This window comes from Phyllostomus hastatus, unplaced genomic scaffold, assembly GCF_019186645.2.
Source record: "Phyllostomus hastatus isolate PE091 unplaced genomic scaffold, TTU_PhHast_1.1 phas_contig_195, whole genome shotgun sequence".
NCBI classification, from domain to species: Eukaryota; Metazoa; Chordata; class Mammalia; order Chiroptera; family Phyllostomidae; genus Phyllostomus; species Phyllostomus hastatus.
The window spans coordinates 109,792-126,215 of NW_025333706.1; the positions used below are offsets into that span (position 1 = coordinate 109,792).

General features: G+C 41.1%; 1 pseudogene; it reads left to right on the forward strand.

The window, feature by feature from the left end:
- Positions 1–761: 761 nt before the first annotated feature.
- The window catches only part of LOC123815546, a 31,835-nt pseudogene continuing 16,172 nt past the window's right edge, over positions 762–16,424 (forward strand).

Sequence of the window (16,424 nt, forward strand, 5' to 3'; positions counted from 1 at the left end):
TCACACTGTGCCCATATGTTCAGCATCTCTCCTTGTCCACTTCACTTCAATGTCTGATTGCTATGTATAGTGTTGCTCTGTGGTGTTGTATTTTTGTGAAATTTTCATAAAAGTTTGAATTTATTTCAAGCCCTACAATGCCACCCAAAAGTTCTGTGCCTTCTAAGGCTTCTGACAGTGAACCCAAGTGGCAGAGGAATATGCTTACCATCAAAGAAAAGGTGGAACTTCTCGACATGTTAAAAGCAGGCAAAAGCTACATGGCTGTAGGCTGCCATTACGGGATCAATGAATCTACTGTTGGCTACATAAAGAAAGATAGGAAGAATATTAGGTCTACGGCAGCAATGACTTTTAACAAGACTGCAAAGAGGGTGGTCACTTCCCGCAATAAGGTTATTGTGAGGATAGAGTCTGCATTGGCCCTGTGGATAAATGACTGCAGGAAGAAGCATACCTCACTGGATACCAACATCATCCAAATGAAGACCAAGAAACTTTATGAGAGTTTTACGGAAAGCATGGACATTCACTATGGTGATGAGGATGAAGACGAGGACGATGACATAGAAGCAGGACAGTTGAGTGCTTCTCCCACCAGATCAACCCCATTCAGTGCCTGCAAGGACTGGTTTGACAAATTTCAGAGATGCTTTGAACTCAAGAGCATTTCTCTGCATGGAGAAGCTGCCTCTGCAGATAAAAAGCAGTGCCAGCAACTCCCCATAATTATGTTCATCACTTGGACAAAGAGATCAGTTATGCCTACACCTTTAGCGGAAATAGAAGTTATGGTCCAGGGTGAAGATACTGCACTGCCTGGTGAAGCACCTGATGAAGTGGTGTCTTCAAAAGAGCTGTAACGCTCTTCTTGGCTGTGCAGTACATTCATCTCATTGTCACCACCTTCATCGCCATCAGTACTGCACAGCTACATAATTCACAATCTTCATCCAAGTTGTAGTATACTTCACTGGTGAGTATCCATATAGAATCTTATATGTTGTTAAAATTACACAGGTTTAAGAGTGTAGAAAGTATTTAAGCACATATGAAGTGTTGTTTTGTTTATTCATGTTTTCTTCTTTTTTAATTTTATATAAGTGATATCACATAGTATCTATCTTGACACACCCCTCTCTTACTGATGGGCAGGGTTTTAGGCTTCCAGTGACACAATGTAAATATAATGTTCATTAATAGTTCACACTAGAAATCTTGGAAATGCTGCCATTTCATGAAGCTAAAGACAATCACACTGCTCAGATTAGGGTAAAGCTGTATGTAAAGAATTTGCACCCTAAAAAGGAGTATTTAACTGTTAAAGACAAAAAATAAGCAAAGATAACTGTTGCAAATAAGAATGATTCAAGCATCATTTTAAGAGCCCTAAGAAAAAGTGCATCATTATTCTTTGTAAATTAAACTCTTGGCAGTCAGTTTGTCAAATGCAAAAGTAAAGTGAAGAACATATCCTGGGTCAAGTGCTCAGTGTCAGCCAACACAGATGACATTTTGTGGGGGGCAGGTGAGGTGGAATGAACCTAACATTAGCAATAAGCTTCTGGAACACATGCTAAAACAAGGGCCCCCCAACCCCCAGACCATGGACAAGTACCTGCCATGGCCTGTTATGAACTGAGCTATGTAACAAGAAGTGTGGGCGAAGCTTCATCTGTATTTTATATTTGTGTTTACAGCCACTAGTTCTTTCACCCACAGAGTACTAAGAACTCTGTGTTCTAAGCACCCTTACTGCCTGAGATCTGCCCCTTGTCAGATCAGCAGTGGCATTAGATTCTCAGAGGAGCATGAACCCTACTGTGAACTGCACATGCAAGGGATCAAGGTTGTGCACTCTTTATAAGAATCTAATGCCTGATGATCTGAGGTGGAGCTGAGGTGGGGATACTAGCCTAGCACTGGGGAGTGGCTGCAAATACAAATTATCATTAGCAGAGAGGTTTACACAGAGACCATAATAGACCAATTGCTTTCAGACTCATTTCAAAACCCTATCAGTGAGTGGCAAGTGACAATTAAACTGCATCTGGTGGCAGGCTATAAAGCCTTTCACCCAACCCAGTCCATGGAAAAAAATGTCTTCTATGAAACAGGTCCCTGGTGCCAAAAAGTTGGGGACCATTGTGCTAAGAGATTTAAAACCATCTCTCTAAGGGGAAGTGTGCTGGGTATTTAAGACAGAGCATAGTACCTTCACCTGTGGTTCAGGAAGAAGCCCAGTCAGGAATGAGTGGAGGTGCTTATAGGGTGGTCTTGGTTTGAAAACTGGAACCAAGAAGAGACAAAAGAAAGAGGCAGATGATTCCATTTTGGTAGGTGGCAGTTTTAATAAGCCAGGAAACTTACTTATGAGGCTTATCTTGGACAGTAGATAGACAAGTAGATCTCTACACCATCTACCACAACCTTCAAAGTTCATATACAGGCCTTAATGGGAGTTCAGTCATGTACTGTCCTGCTGGTCTCAACACCACCTTACTCTCTCAAGGCTTCATCCTTGGAATAGCTCCCACTGTGGGAATGGTGGGCAGAGTGCACCTTCCAAGAACAAGGGGAGAGAGTGAGGAGCAGGGTCCACCAATAGTCATTGCCTCTCGAAGACCTCCTCCAGTAGGCAGAAGCTGGCAAAGGAAAGGCAAGTCTTTTAGGTTTACTCTGTATCTTGCATACTGACCATGGAATCCTGAGCAACTCTCTGGACTAGATTTCTGCCACTCCAGTTCATCCAGAACCATCACTGGTCATGATGACTCCATGGAAGCCAAGTTGCTGAGCTGAAGTCACCACAAGTCATGGGTGGTGGCCCACACCATACAACAGGTGCCCTGCTGGGAAAAAATGGCTGAAAAGAGCTAGAACTCCCTGTTCACCATCCCTCAGCTATGATGGCTGCTGCTCTTCTTCCTGGACAATGAACAAGGACATTTGGTTGAAAAACTCTTCTGGAAACATCCCTTCTCCCTTAGGTGTGACCATGTGATCCACTGCACCCAAAAGGGTATAGTTTGGAAGAAGACTTGAAAGAAGCTCACTCATGGTCATTCCACTTAAACAAGTCAGTTATGTGTAGTATATGTACATGAAGAATGAGAGCAAGATGGTGAGGGGAAGGAGAGAGAGAAAACAGGCAGTACATACACACCAAAGTATTATCAATAACAGTACTTATCTATGATTGAAATTGATTTTATCCTTTGTCTGTTTTTTTCTACCTTTTAATGTATATGTACAATTTTTATAAGAAAAATATAACAAAAGTATATTTTACTTTAAATTTTCTTTTTTTAACTTAAATTTTAAAAGGAGCATAGTCTGGGCATGAAGTTGTACCTTCCAGGACCTGCATTGAGGATGAGCTGACAGTCTGGAAGAGGGGAAGGGGCCACTAACTGGGAAGCCTATAGCTCAAATAGCTTTAGGTCTTAGTTTTCCTGAAGCTTCTGCCCAATGGTAACATCTCTTCTGGGGCAGATGTGAAAAAGAGATAGGTTATGGATGAAGCCAGAATACCTCTCTGAAACAATCCCAGCCCAGGAGCTAATCTGAATGTTTATTATAGGAAGAAGACCCTGTATGGATGGGAAAAGAAAAGTGTGATTTTAAGGAAGAGAAACCAACAAGTATTTTCAACTGCACTCCCACATCTCTGGAAACTGGGATGATCTATTCTCACTTCACAGGGGTCTTCAGGAGATAAGTGCTGGTATGGGCTAGTGTTGGAGTCTTTAAACAGTATCAGCATCCTTACCACTTTCATTCAACTTCTGAAAAATTCTCATCCATGTGCAGGCCTTCCAGGCTTTGTGGTTACAAATTTCATAATTAATTTGAAGACAGAGTCATAGCTTATTCAAGAGTCTTGTCACTTAAAGTATTAATTGCCATCAGATATGGCAGTAGGCATATCCAAAGAATGTTATCTTAGTGGTAATTTACAAGCTAAGATGCTACAAAACTAGCTCAGAAACTCTAATTGCTCTTTTCTACCCACTGACATTTCTTAGTTTTTGCTCTCATGTACTCACATGATTAATAGAATACCACTCTGTAAACAAAATGCTCCAAACATGAATAACTATAGTAATATAGCATCTGTGACAAGTTACTCAGTCCTGTCTTGCCCAGACCAATAATTTTTTTCAGATGTCACATTCATTTAAAAAAACTGTTTACAATTTACACATTTTGGTCAGGAGTATAAAATTTTTGCTTTTCCTAACCAAAGTGAATTCACATTATTGTAGTACAAGCCATTCCAAATATACAAACCTATACTTTCTGACTATTGCTCTGCATGCATTATAAATGTATCAGATGGTTAAAAAAAGCCCTTAAAAACAGTCATGGTCATCAATCAAGGAAGTGTCACTAATAAATGCTCTGAAATATTACACAACAGAGACACCTGTTTTCTGAAGAGCCCTATGTCACACATGATTTCTCTTTGGGTTCAAAGCAAGTTTGTTTGTGGAGACATGTGAAAATAAAACAAAATGAAACAAAAAACATTTCAATGATATGAAGTAGAATTGTTTGGTGGCCTTGTGTACAAAATTCACAAAAATATAGAGGTTGTTAACATACTTCTGCTGGGTATGCCCACCTTCAGCTGCAGCTGTGCTCTGCACTCGGTACCCCAGCTCTGACTCAGCTGGTCAGCCTTGTCCTGGGGAGACACAGCCTCCACCTGCCGAGGAAGCTCACTCAGCTGATAGAAGTCTGCAGTCCTCACCAGCAATTCTGAAATCCAGACCACTCTCCAAGCCAAATGGTTGCCTGAGTTTGAGGCACCAAAGCCTTACTTGAGATTTTTAAATATTTTTTATTCTTCTCATTTGGTATAAATATTCATATGCTTCATTGCACAAAATGTTAATATGTTTGATTTGGGGTGCTGTCCAGTCCCTGCCAGAGGTGATTTATCATACAGAATGTCCCCTCATTACTTTTCTAACTCTGACAACTCTGTCAGTGAAACATTTCTAACTCCCACATCATCAGAGAGGGGATTGCACTGCAGCTGTATGCAGTGAGCAAGAACAGTCAACACCTTGTATTCAGATTTGTTCCCTGGCAGGTGCCTCATGGTACTGCCCTGCCCACACTGTGCTCCTGACCCCACTTGGGGGCTCCTCTGCTCCTCTGGGTGTGCCTTTCTGATTCTCAACACCAGCTGGGTTCTAGCACTTCAATTCACTTTGACACCACCTCCCTAGAGCTTGTGTCAGATCCCTCGGGTTAAGGGCTTAGTCCCACGACACTGCCCCCACTTCCAATACCAGTTGCAAGTCTCAAGGGCCACTTGCACTTTTGACCAACCAGCCATAAATTCAGGGATCCCCTCCACAGGTTTGAAAAATTGCTAGAATGGCTCACAGAACTGAGAAAAGCATTTTACCTCCATTTACCAGTTTATTATAAAGGATATGACTAAGGAATAGCCAGATGAAAAGGTATATGTGGCAAGGTCCAGATGGGTCACCAGCACAGGAACCTCTGTCCCTGTGGATTTGGGGCACATCACCCTTCCTGAACACAGATGTGTTCATCAACCTGAAGGCTCTCTGATCTTGTTCAAGGCATTATAACCCACCTCCCAGTCCCTCTCCCTCTCCCAGAAATCAGTAGTTGAGCTGAAAGTCCCAACTTGTTTTTTCTGGTGATCAACCCCATTAAGAGTCACCTCATTTGGCAGGCACTCAGGATGGAAAGGGGCTCCTTATGAACAATAAGACACTCCTATCACTTAGGAAACCCCTAGGTTTTAGGAACTCTGTGCCCAGCACTAAGGACAGAGAACAGATATACCTTCGGTTGTACCACAACCCTGAGCATCTCTTGGCTGTTCACACAGTGGAGTCCAGTGAAGGGCAGGCTTCCTACCACTCCATTGCCCTGATCCTGTTCTCACAGGGCCTCACTAGTTCAAAAAGGACACTTGCATAAATTAGGAAGGATACTCTCTCCTAGAAAGGCTAACTAGTAAAAGCTTCCATTCAACCTGGGCTCCCCTCCCAGGGTCCACAGCCTGGTGTCAACAAAAGAATTTCCAAACCAATAGAAAAAGTTTATAAGTTTATTTGAACCAAAATTTTCAGGACATGCCCAGAAGCAAGATCTCAACATAATGAGAAAATGCTCCAGAGCATGGCAGTTTTGCAGTTCTTCTTATGCATTTAGAATCAAAGAAGAAATTCTTTCTGGTTGAAAATGGTGGTGAAATATGTGGGAGCGGAGTCTGATCCCCTGTGCACAGGTGGAACACCTAGCCGATCTTCTGATGAATAGAGTGAACAGCAAATTGTATCCCAGCATATATGAAGGCTAGAGGACAAAATTGTAGAAGTCATTAAAAATCAGATGGTAAGGAGAGTGCTTTAGGACAATAAGGTCCCTGGGACCAGCATGGGGACCAAGGTGGCTGCATCCCCAGGACCAGCACCTGCCAGTCCTGCCGCAGGATTCTTGGAAGACAGCCAGGTCAACAGCTCCATCTCCTGCCAAACAGGGAGGATACAGTGGCACCAGGATGGACCTGAATGCTTGAAGTTGCTGGAGAAATAAAGATGAAGTGGCAAATGCACAGAGGCAGTGTGTACCTACTGAGACTGTGGACACCGGCTGGGTCATTACCAGAGAAATTGGGGAGCCAGGTGATGCCTGGAGAAGGGAGAAGAGTTGGGTTGTGACAGACCCTGATCTGGGTAGTCTCCAGTCTGGTTGGAAAGTTGGGTTGTGTGAGAGGCCAGGAGCCTGTTTGAAACAGCATGCTTGAAAATGGGGAATTTAAAAAAGGGGGAATCTTGGTAGCTGTTTAGGGAATTCTCCCAAAGCGGCCACCCCCACCTTGCCCCAGCTCTGCCCCTGCAGCCTCCGCAGCCTCAGCCCTGGGCCACCACTGCCACCAGGACCACAGCCATACCCCTACCCTTCCCCCAGCCACAGTGGAAGAGGGGGGCCCCAGAGGCACATGCCAGACCCAGCCACCACCACATCAGCAGAGATCTCATGCTCATGCCCATGCCCATGGTCCCAGTGGTGCGTACCCGACCCCGCCACTCCTGTGGATGTGCCCCTGCTGCTGCAGCAGCAGAGGCTGCACGCTCAGACCTGCCAACCTTCCCAGAGGCCTGCTGCCCTGTGGGACTGGACTGACTCTCTAAGAGGAAGGCAGAGGGACCCTCAGCAAAGGCACCCTCAGCAGGGGTCAGGAATTCAGCAGTCCCCAGAAAGACTTAACTCTGTGGGGGAGCCAAACTACCCTGAAGAAACTTTCAGAGTGCCTAGCACCTAGGACAGCAAAGAGCCAGAGGGTGGTGTGTGAGTTGCCCCTAATTGGTGTACCTCAGGGACAGCACAACTGATGGCCAGAAGGCATAGGCCAGGCACAGAAGGGGACTGGAGGCCAGGCAGCAAACTAAGGAACTGGGCTGGAAGCTGGGCAACTTGTGAAGAGTGCAGCTCAGAACTGGCCCCCACCTGTGCAAAACCACAGAAAGGGAGAAAAAGAAACCCAACCACCCTCAGCCTCCCATAGCCAGGAAGATCATGAGAACTCCCCTGGCCAGCTTAAAGCCAGAAGGAGGCTTGTTTTATTTAAATTTTCTTTCTTCTCTCTCTCTCTCTCTCTCTTTCTCTCTCTCTTTTTTCCCCCACAAGTGAGACAATAAGACCTGGAGCTGTGAAAGGACAAGATACAGACCCAAAGAGGGAACATTCCCAACCACTGAGAAAGTGAGACAAATTTCACTTTGCTATTCCAGAGAACTTGCATGTTATTGTTTATATGTATTATTTTTTACTTCTTTTATTAGTATCTTTATAATTATCTTCTTTCTGCTTAGTTTTATTCATTTTCTTGTTTAATTGCATTTTTGACTGGTTTTCCTTGTTTCTTTCATAGTGTATTTTTAATTTTCCTTCTTTCACTTCACTTGTGTTCCAACAGCACACTACACTAAGTCATGTACTTCCTATTCTTGTTATTCAGATCATGGGGTTTCTGTCATATGATTGTTGCTCCAGTATTATTGTAAATAATTGTCATTCCATATAGTTGTAAATACTACACAGCACCCCTCCTAGATCTTAGCTTATTTCTCTGTCTTCCAGAACTTTATTACTATTGTGGTTAACTATATTCACCTGTACACTACATGTATTTTCTATCCTTTACTCTCACAATATCTCATAATCTGACCTCCTACAAGCCCACTGTTTTCTGGATCTAACTCACAATACTCTACCCCCAAGAGTTTTTATCTCTTTTCCACCCTGTCTAAAAAGTGACTAGTTGGGTGAAATATCACAGTTCACACTATACTGATCCAAAGGATCTCCTATCTCTTCTCTACGTGTTGGTACTTTAAGTCCCATAGAATACTCACTTGCTGTCTTAATCCATTTTGCCTTCCCCCTCTAACTTATCACATAAAAGAGTGGGTGGGAGCTGTGATCACCACTATACCTACAGGAAAAGGGAACCCACCAACAAATAATAACGAAAGAAGGTGAAGTAGTAAGGGGAAGCTAAAGCAACCTCCACCGAGGATAAATCTTGAATTACAATTAAATGGTGAAGAAATTACCCAAAACAAACAACTGAACAATAGTGAGAGAGAAATCTCAAAACCTCATACAGAAAGAACATCCAGCCTCAACACAACTTGTCCATACCTGTACAACAGAATACAAGATGTGGTGGGTGAAGTGACCCTCAGTTTACCAGCTAGAGGAAAGGACCCACCAAAGAAAGACCCAACAACACTCAAACCCAAAGATGTACAGACAGCCAACATAAATGACCTTCCAAGACTAGCAAGATCAGGAGATCAAAAAGACTGCACCACTGAATCTCACAGGTATTCTACCACAGAAATTCACACCATCAGTCAAGGGAATCAGAACAAATCAATTTTAGAAGCAGAGGCTAATAAGAAGAGTCTTAAAAAAATAGGAAGACAAAGAAACAAACCCCTAATGAAAGGAAAGGAGGAAGCATGAGAAAATGGTAAATGAAGTGGAGGCAAGTCAACGATCAGATATTCATTTCAAAGCAGTGGTTATAAGGAAGCTCCATGAGTTCACAAAGCATTAGCAAAAAATACAGGGAAACTACAAGGAACTCACTGCAGACTATATGCACATGAAAGAAGAAATAGAAACTATCAACAAGAGCCAAGAGGAAATGAAGAACAAAATTTCTGAATTGCAGAACAAAATAGAAAAAATCAAAAGCAGGTGAACGAAGCAGAGGATCAAATCAGTGATCTGGAGGACAAGGCAGATAAAAACACCCAGAAAGATCAAGAAATGGAAAACAGACTCAGAAAGAATGAAGAGCTGTTAAGGGAACTGCAAGACAACATGAAATGTAATAATGTCCATATAATAGGGATACCGGAAGGAGGAGAAGAGCAAGGTATAGAAAACCTATTTGAAAAAGTAATGATGGAAAATTTCCCTAATTTGATAAGAGAGAAAAAGTCACACAAATACAGGACACACAAAGTCCCAATCAAGGGGAACCCAAAGAGGTCCACTTCAAGACACATTATAATTAAAATGGCAAAATTCCAAGATAAAGAGAGAATCTCAAAAGTAGCAAGTGAGAAACAGGAAGTAACATACAAGTGAGCCCAAATAAGACTAGCAGCTGACTTCTCAACAGAAACACTCCAAGCCAGAAGGAAATGGCAAAGAATATTCCAAGTAATGAAAAAAAAAAAAAAAGGCTGGCAACCAAGACTACTCTATCCAGCAAGGCCCTCAATTAAAATGGAAGGACAAATGAAGAATTTTATACACAAAAGAAGACTGGAAGAATACACCTCCTCCAAACCAGCTCTGCAGGAAATACTAAGTGGTCTACATTAAGAAAAAGAAGGAAAAGATTGTGTGAGAGAGAGAGGAACACAGGTATGAAAAATGGCAATGAATAAGTACTTATCAATAATAACCTTATGGGTAAATGGACTAAATGCCCCAATCAGAGACATAAAATAGTTGAATGAATAAGAAATCATGGCCCACATATATGATGCCTAAAAGAGACCCACTTCAGAACAAAAGACCTACACAGGCTGGAAGTGAAGGGCTGGAAAAAAATATTCCAAACATATGGACAGGAAAAAAGCAGGGGTACCAGGACTGATATCAGACAAAATAGACTTCAACAAAAGGGCCACAAAAAGAGACCCAGAAGACCACTTCATAATACTCAAGGGAAGAATCCATCAAGAAAAAATAATCATTGTAAATATATATGCGCCCAATATAGGAGCACCCTAATACATAAAGAAAACTTTGGAGGACTTCAAGAAAGATATTGACAGCAACATAATTAGAGAAGGGGATTACAACACCGCACTGTCAAATATGTATAGATCCTCCAAACAAAATATCAATAAAGATATTGCGGCACTAAACAATGTCCTAGATCAAATGAACTTAACGGATATATAGAGAGCCTTTCATCCCAAAGAAGCAAAATACACATTCTTTTCAAATGCACATGGAACATTTTCAAATATAGACCACATGATAGGACACAAAACAAGCCTCAACAAATTCAAGGAAATTGAAATCATATCAAGCATCTTCTCTGTCTCAGTCCCCACAGGGACTGAGACTAGAAACCAACCTCAAGGAAAAAAATCAAAAACACTCAAATTCATGGAGATTGAATAGTATGCTATTAAACAATGAATGGGTCAAGAATGAGATCAAGGAAGAAATCAAAAGGTTTCTGGAAACAAATGAGAATGAACTCACAGCAACCCAAAACTTATGAGACACAGTGAAGACTGTCCTGAGAGGGAAGTTCAAAGTGATACAGACCTACCTAATTTTTTTAAAAAAATTCAAAAAAACCTAACCCTACACCTACAAGAACTGGAGGAACAACAACAAAGACAGCCCAGAGCAAGTCAAAGGAAGGAAATAACCAAGACCAGAGCAGAATTAAATGACATAGAGACTAAAAGCACAATTCTAAGGATCAATGAATCCAGAAGCTGGTTCTTTGAAAAGATAAACAAAATGGACAAGCCTTTAAGCAGACTCATCAAGAAAACAGAGAGAGAGGACCCAAACAAACACAATCAGAAATAAAAGAGGAGAGATTACAACAGATACCACAGAAATACAAAGGACTGTAAGAAATTACTATGAAGAACTGTATGACAAGAAATTTGAAAACCTAGGTGAAATGGAAAAATTTCTAGAAAAATATAATCTTCCAAAACTAAATCTAGAGGAAGCAGAAAGGCTGAACAGACTAATAACAGCTGACAAAATTGAAGCAGTAATCAAAAAGCTCCCAACACACAAAAGGCCCGGACCAGTTGGTTTCACAGGAGAATTCTACAAAGCATTGAAGGAAGAGCTAACCCATATCCTTCACAGACTATTCCAAAAAATCCAAAATGATGGAAGACTCCCAAGCTTTTTTTATGAAACCAGCATTCTCCTAATCCCAAATCCAGATAATGACATAACAAAGAAAGAAAACTACAGACAAGTATCACCGATGAACATAGATGCTAAAATCCTCATCAAATTATCAGCAAACTGCATCCAGTAATGGGTTAAAAAGATCATACATCATGATCAAGTGGGATGCATCTGAGGAATGCAAGGATGGTACAATATTTGCAAATCAATAAACATAATATAGCACATAAACAACAGGAAAGACACAAATCACATGATTATATCAATAGGTGTGAAAAAAACATTTGATAAGGTACAGCACCCATTTATGATAAAAACACTCAGCAGAGAGAATTTAGGGAGCATTCCTCAACAAAATAAAGACCATATATGAGACACTTACAGCCAACATCATACTCAATGGCCAAAAACTTAAGAGCTTTCCCACTAAGATCGAGAAGAAGACAAGGATGTCGCTTTCACCACTCCTATTCAACATAGTATTAGAAGTCCCAGCCACGGCAATCAGACAAGAAAAAGAAATAAAAGGCATCCAAATTGAAAAGGAGGAAGCAGAACTGTCACTGTTTACAGATGACATGATAGTGTGCATAGACAATCCTACCACTCCATCAAAAAAATACTCGACCTAATAAGTGAATTTAGCAAAACAGCAAGATACAAAGTCAATATGAAGAAATCAAAGGCCTTTGGTACACCAACAATGACATATCAGAAACAAAAATCAGGAAATAAAGTCATTTAATCTAAGAAAAATAATGTACCTAGGAATAAACCTAACCAAGGATTTAAAAGCCCTGTACTCAGAAAACTATACAACACTGAAGAAAGAAATCAAGGAAGACACAAACAAATGGAAGCATGTGTCATGCTCATGGATTGGAAGAATTAACTTCATCAAAATGTCCATACTACCCAAAGCAATTTACAGATTCAATGCAATACCTATTAAAGTACCAATGGCGTATTTCACAGACATAGAACAAACATTTCAAAAATTTATATGGAACCATAAATGAACCCAAATAGCTGCAGCAATTTTGAGAAAGAAGAGCAAAGTAGGAGGGATACAATACCTGATACCAAACTGTATCAAAAGGCCACTGTAATCAAAACAGCTTGGGACTGGCATAAGAACAGACACATGTACCAATGGAACAGAATAGAGAGCCCAGAAATAAACCCAAGCCTCTATGGTCAATTAATATTCAACAAAGGGGGCAGAAGCATAAAATGGAGTAAATATAGCCTCTTCGACAAATGGTGTTGGGAGATCTGGACAGCTACATGCAAAAAAATGAAACTCGATCACCAAGTTACACCATACACAAAAATAAATTCAAGGTAGCTAAAAGACTTAAATATAAATCATGACACCATAAAAGTCCTAGAGGAAAAGTTCAGTGGGAAAATCTCATACATTCCACACAGCAACATTTTCACTGATATGTCCCCTAAAGCAAGGGAGATAAAGGAAAGAATAAACAAATGGGATATCATCAAATTAAAAAGCTTCTGCATGCCTAAAGAAAACAGCATTAAAATGAAAAGAGAAACAACTATATGGGAAAACATATTTGCCAATGATACCTCAGATTAGGGTATGATCTCCAAAATATATGAAGAACTCACACGACTCCACTCCAGGAAGACAAAAAACCCAATTAAAAGTCAGCAAAAAACTTCATCAGAAACTTCTCAAAGGAGGACATACAGAGTATCCAGAGACATGTGAAAAGATGTTCAGCATCACTAGCCATCAGAGAGATCCAAATTAAAACCACAATGAGATACCACTTCACACTAGTCAGAATAGCTATCATAAACAAATCAACAAACAAGTGTTGGAGGGGACGTGGAGAAAAGGGAACACTAGTGCACTGTTGGTGGGAATGAAGACTGGTACAGCCACTGTGGAAAACAGTATGGAATTTCCTCAGAAAACTAAAAATGGATCTGCCTTTTGACCCAGCAATTCCACTGCTGGGATTATTCCCTAAGAGCCATGAAACACCAATCCAAAAAACCTATGCACCCCAATGTTCATAACAGCACAATTTACAATAGTCAAGTGTTGATAGCAACCTAAGTGCCCATCAGTAAATGAATGGATCAAACAACTATGGTACACAATGGAATACTACATAGCAGAAAGAAAGGAGCTTTGTACCCTTTGTGACAGCATGAATGGAACTGGAGAGGATTATGCTAAGTGAAATAAGCCAGGCAGTGAAGGACAAATACCATATGATCTCACTTTTAACTGGAACCTAATCAACAAAACAAACAGGCAAGCATAATATAAGCAGAGACACTGAAATTAAGAACAATTGATAGTAACCAGAGGGGAGGTGGGAGGGGAAATGGGGTAAGGCAGGAAGGGTTTTCAGGAACAACTATAAAAGTCATATGGACAAAACCAAGGCGGGGTAGAATTGGGAGAGAGGTGGGGTTGGCTGGGGTAAGGGGGAGTAGTCGGGGATAAATGCAGACAACTGTACTTTAGCAACAATAAAATAATATATATTTTTTAAAGAATCAAAGAAGACCTAAGGAAGGTTACATGAAATCCATTTGTGGTAGATTAAGGAGGTGGGAGAAAGCAAAGCGGGGAAATATCTAAAATGAGATAAAGAACAAAATGGAGAGAAATATACTTTTTTACATTGGTGGGTAGAGGATGGTTAAAATTTAATGTTTCCAGCATACAGAGATGGTATGCAGGCAACAAGATAATGAGGAGCCTCATGGTATTCTGCTCTGGTGCTGGAGTTTATGCCTTCAAGGGGTCTGGAAAAGAAAGTTCCTCAAAGGTATGTTAAAGGCATTTCAAATGTATGATATCCTAGATGCTTAAGAACAATGGACAGGACTCACTTAAGTCAAGACTGACCTTTGCTAAGGAAGTTATAGTCCTGGGGCATGACTATCTGCCATGACCAGTTAGGAATTTGTGATCATCCCATCCTGTGAGGGTACTTTCAGTCACAAAGTTTGTCAGTCCTGCCATGTGTTCCCCCTGAGCTTGTCAGGTGTATTGCATAGCCCCCATTTTTGTCACATTGTCAAGCAAGGCAGGATGCATTTCAGCCCCACCTACCCTTATTGGGCCTACAATAGGCAGGGCATTTGTGTATTCAGCACATCCCCATAGGCCACATGCCTGACACCTGACCACACTGATGGGCAGCCTGGGTTTGAGAAAGTGATTTTTGGCTCTGTGACAATAAGACTGGGATGGTCCCAGCACAAGAAAGACAAAATTTACAGTGGAATGCAGATAATGCCTACAGATACCTCAAATTTTTAATAGAATCCAAACAAGGTAGCTGCTGAAACGACCAGCAGTCCTTCCCCTGAGTCACAGCTTTGTTCTTACCAGTGACTTCCCAGGCCCATTCACCTGACAGCACAATGCAACTGAAACCCCCTTTGGTGGATCCTGTCTTCTTGTGAGTGCCTGTTGTCCAGCCTGAGCTGGTGGTAACCTCCTTGGTCACCTAGAGCAGGCTCAGCCCCATAAGAAGCTGCCCATCTTCCCCTTGCCAAGTCTCCCTCAGTCTCTTCAGTGCTGTAACAAGCTAACAAATCTACAAGGTGCATCTGACAAGTTGCTAAAAGAAAGTTCAATATAGAAGAGGGAAATGTTTAAACAGTCGGTCAAATGTTATTTCCCCCATAGTTTGACAAAAAACACCCAGGGAATTAAACACATCACCGCTGGTCTGTGCATATCCACAAAAGCATTGCCTTCTTCCACCTCCACTCACAATTCAGAAAGCCCCGCTTCCACCCAGAAGAGTTTCTCCTCCCCAGACCTACCTCTGTCCCTAGGCTGGGGATTTAGGTATAGGTCATGGTTGCCAGCCTGGGGCACTTCACTCTACAGAACTTGCTGGATGATGGGCCCTTCAAAAATCCCCAAATTCAGATTAGTTACTACATACTCAGTGGGCATACATACTAAAGACAAATGCCAATTTTCAAGAGAAAAAAATGTATAATATGTATACACTAAACTTCTTACTATTTTGCAAGCGTCACCTCCTCTGGTGACACAATCCCTAAAGAAAGCTTTAAAATGACTGTGTGTTAGGAGTTGATAAATCCTTAGCAAGAACTGCTTCATGACCAGCTTTTTATTGGGGTGTATAGGGCAGAATAAAGAGTGTGTTTCATTTTCCAGATACGTTAGCAGTCAGGAAGCCTGAGTGGCTATGTTCTCTGTAAACCCATTGTCATTCTAGAGCTTCTCACAGGACAGTAGTCCATTGGAGCCCCAGACATCAGAAGAGCCAGCATTCAGATAGGGCAGAGTGTTGGTGTAGTGACAAGTAAGACAAACCAGACAGCTCATGAGATGTTTTTCACTGTGGTACCTGCCCTATATTCTGACTCCTAAAAGATATCATACATGTGTGCATTTTATCTGGTTCTTTTCATGAATTCAGAGAGTCATGCTTGGCACCAGAAAAGCCTTTGCTCAAGATGAGGGTGTCAATAGGAAAAAGTGCTAATCAAAAAGAAACCAAACCTGTGACACAGAGGGCTGCTGTACACTGCAATTTGCATAACAGGTGTTATTTTTATAATCTGAAAAATAGTTATAAGATAGCAACAATACTATACAGATAAAAAGGGAATAAGATATAAAAATAAAATACCAGCCCTGGCCAGGTGGCTCAGTTGGTTAGAACATCATCCTGTACACAAAAATGTTGTAAGTTTGATCCCCAGTCAGGGCATATACCTAGGTTGTAGGTTCAATATCCAGTCAGAGCACATATCAGAGGCAAAAGATTGATGTTTCTCTCAAATCTATGTTTCTTTCATGCTCTCTTTTTCTTCTACTCTCTCTCTAAAATCAATAAACATATCCTCAAGTGAAGATTTTTAAAAAGTCTCAAAAAATAAAATATCAGTTTACTCTCAAAACAAAAACATCT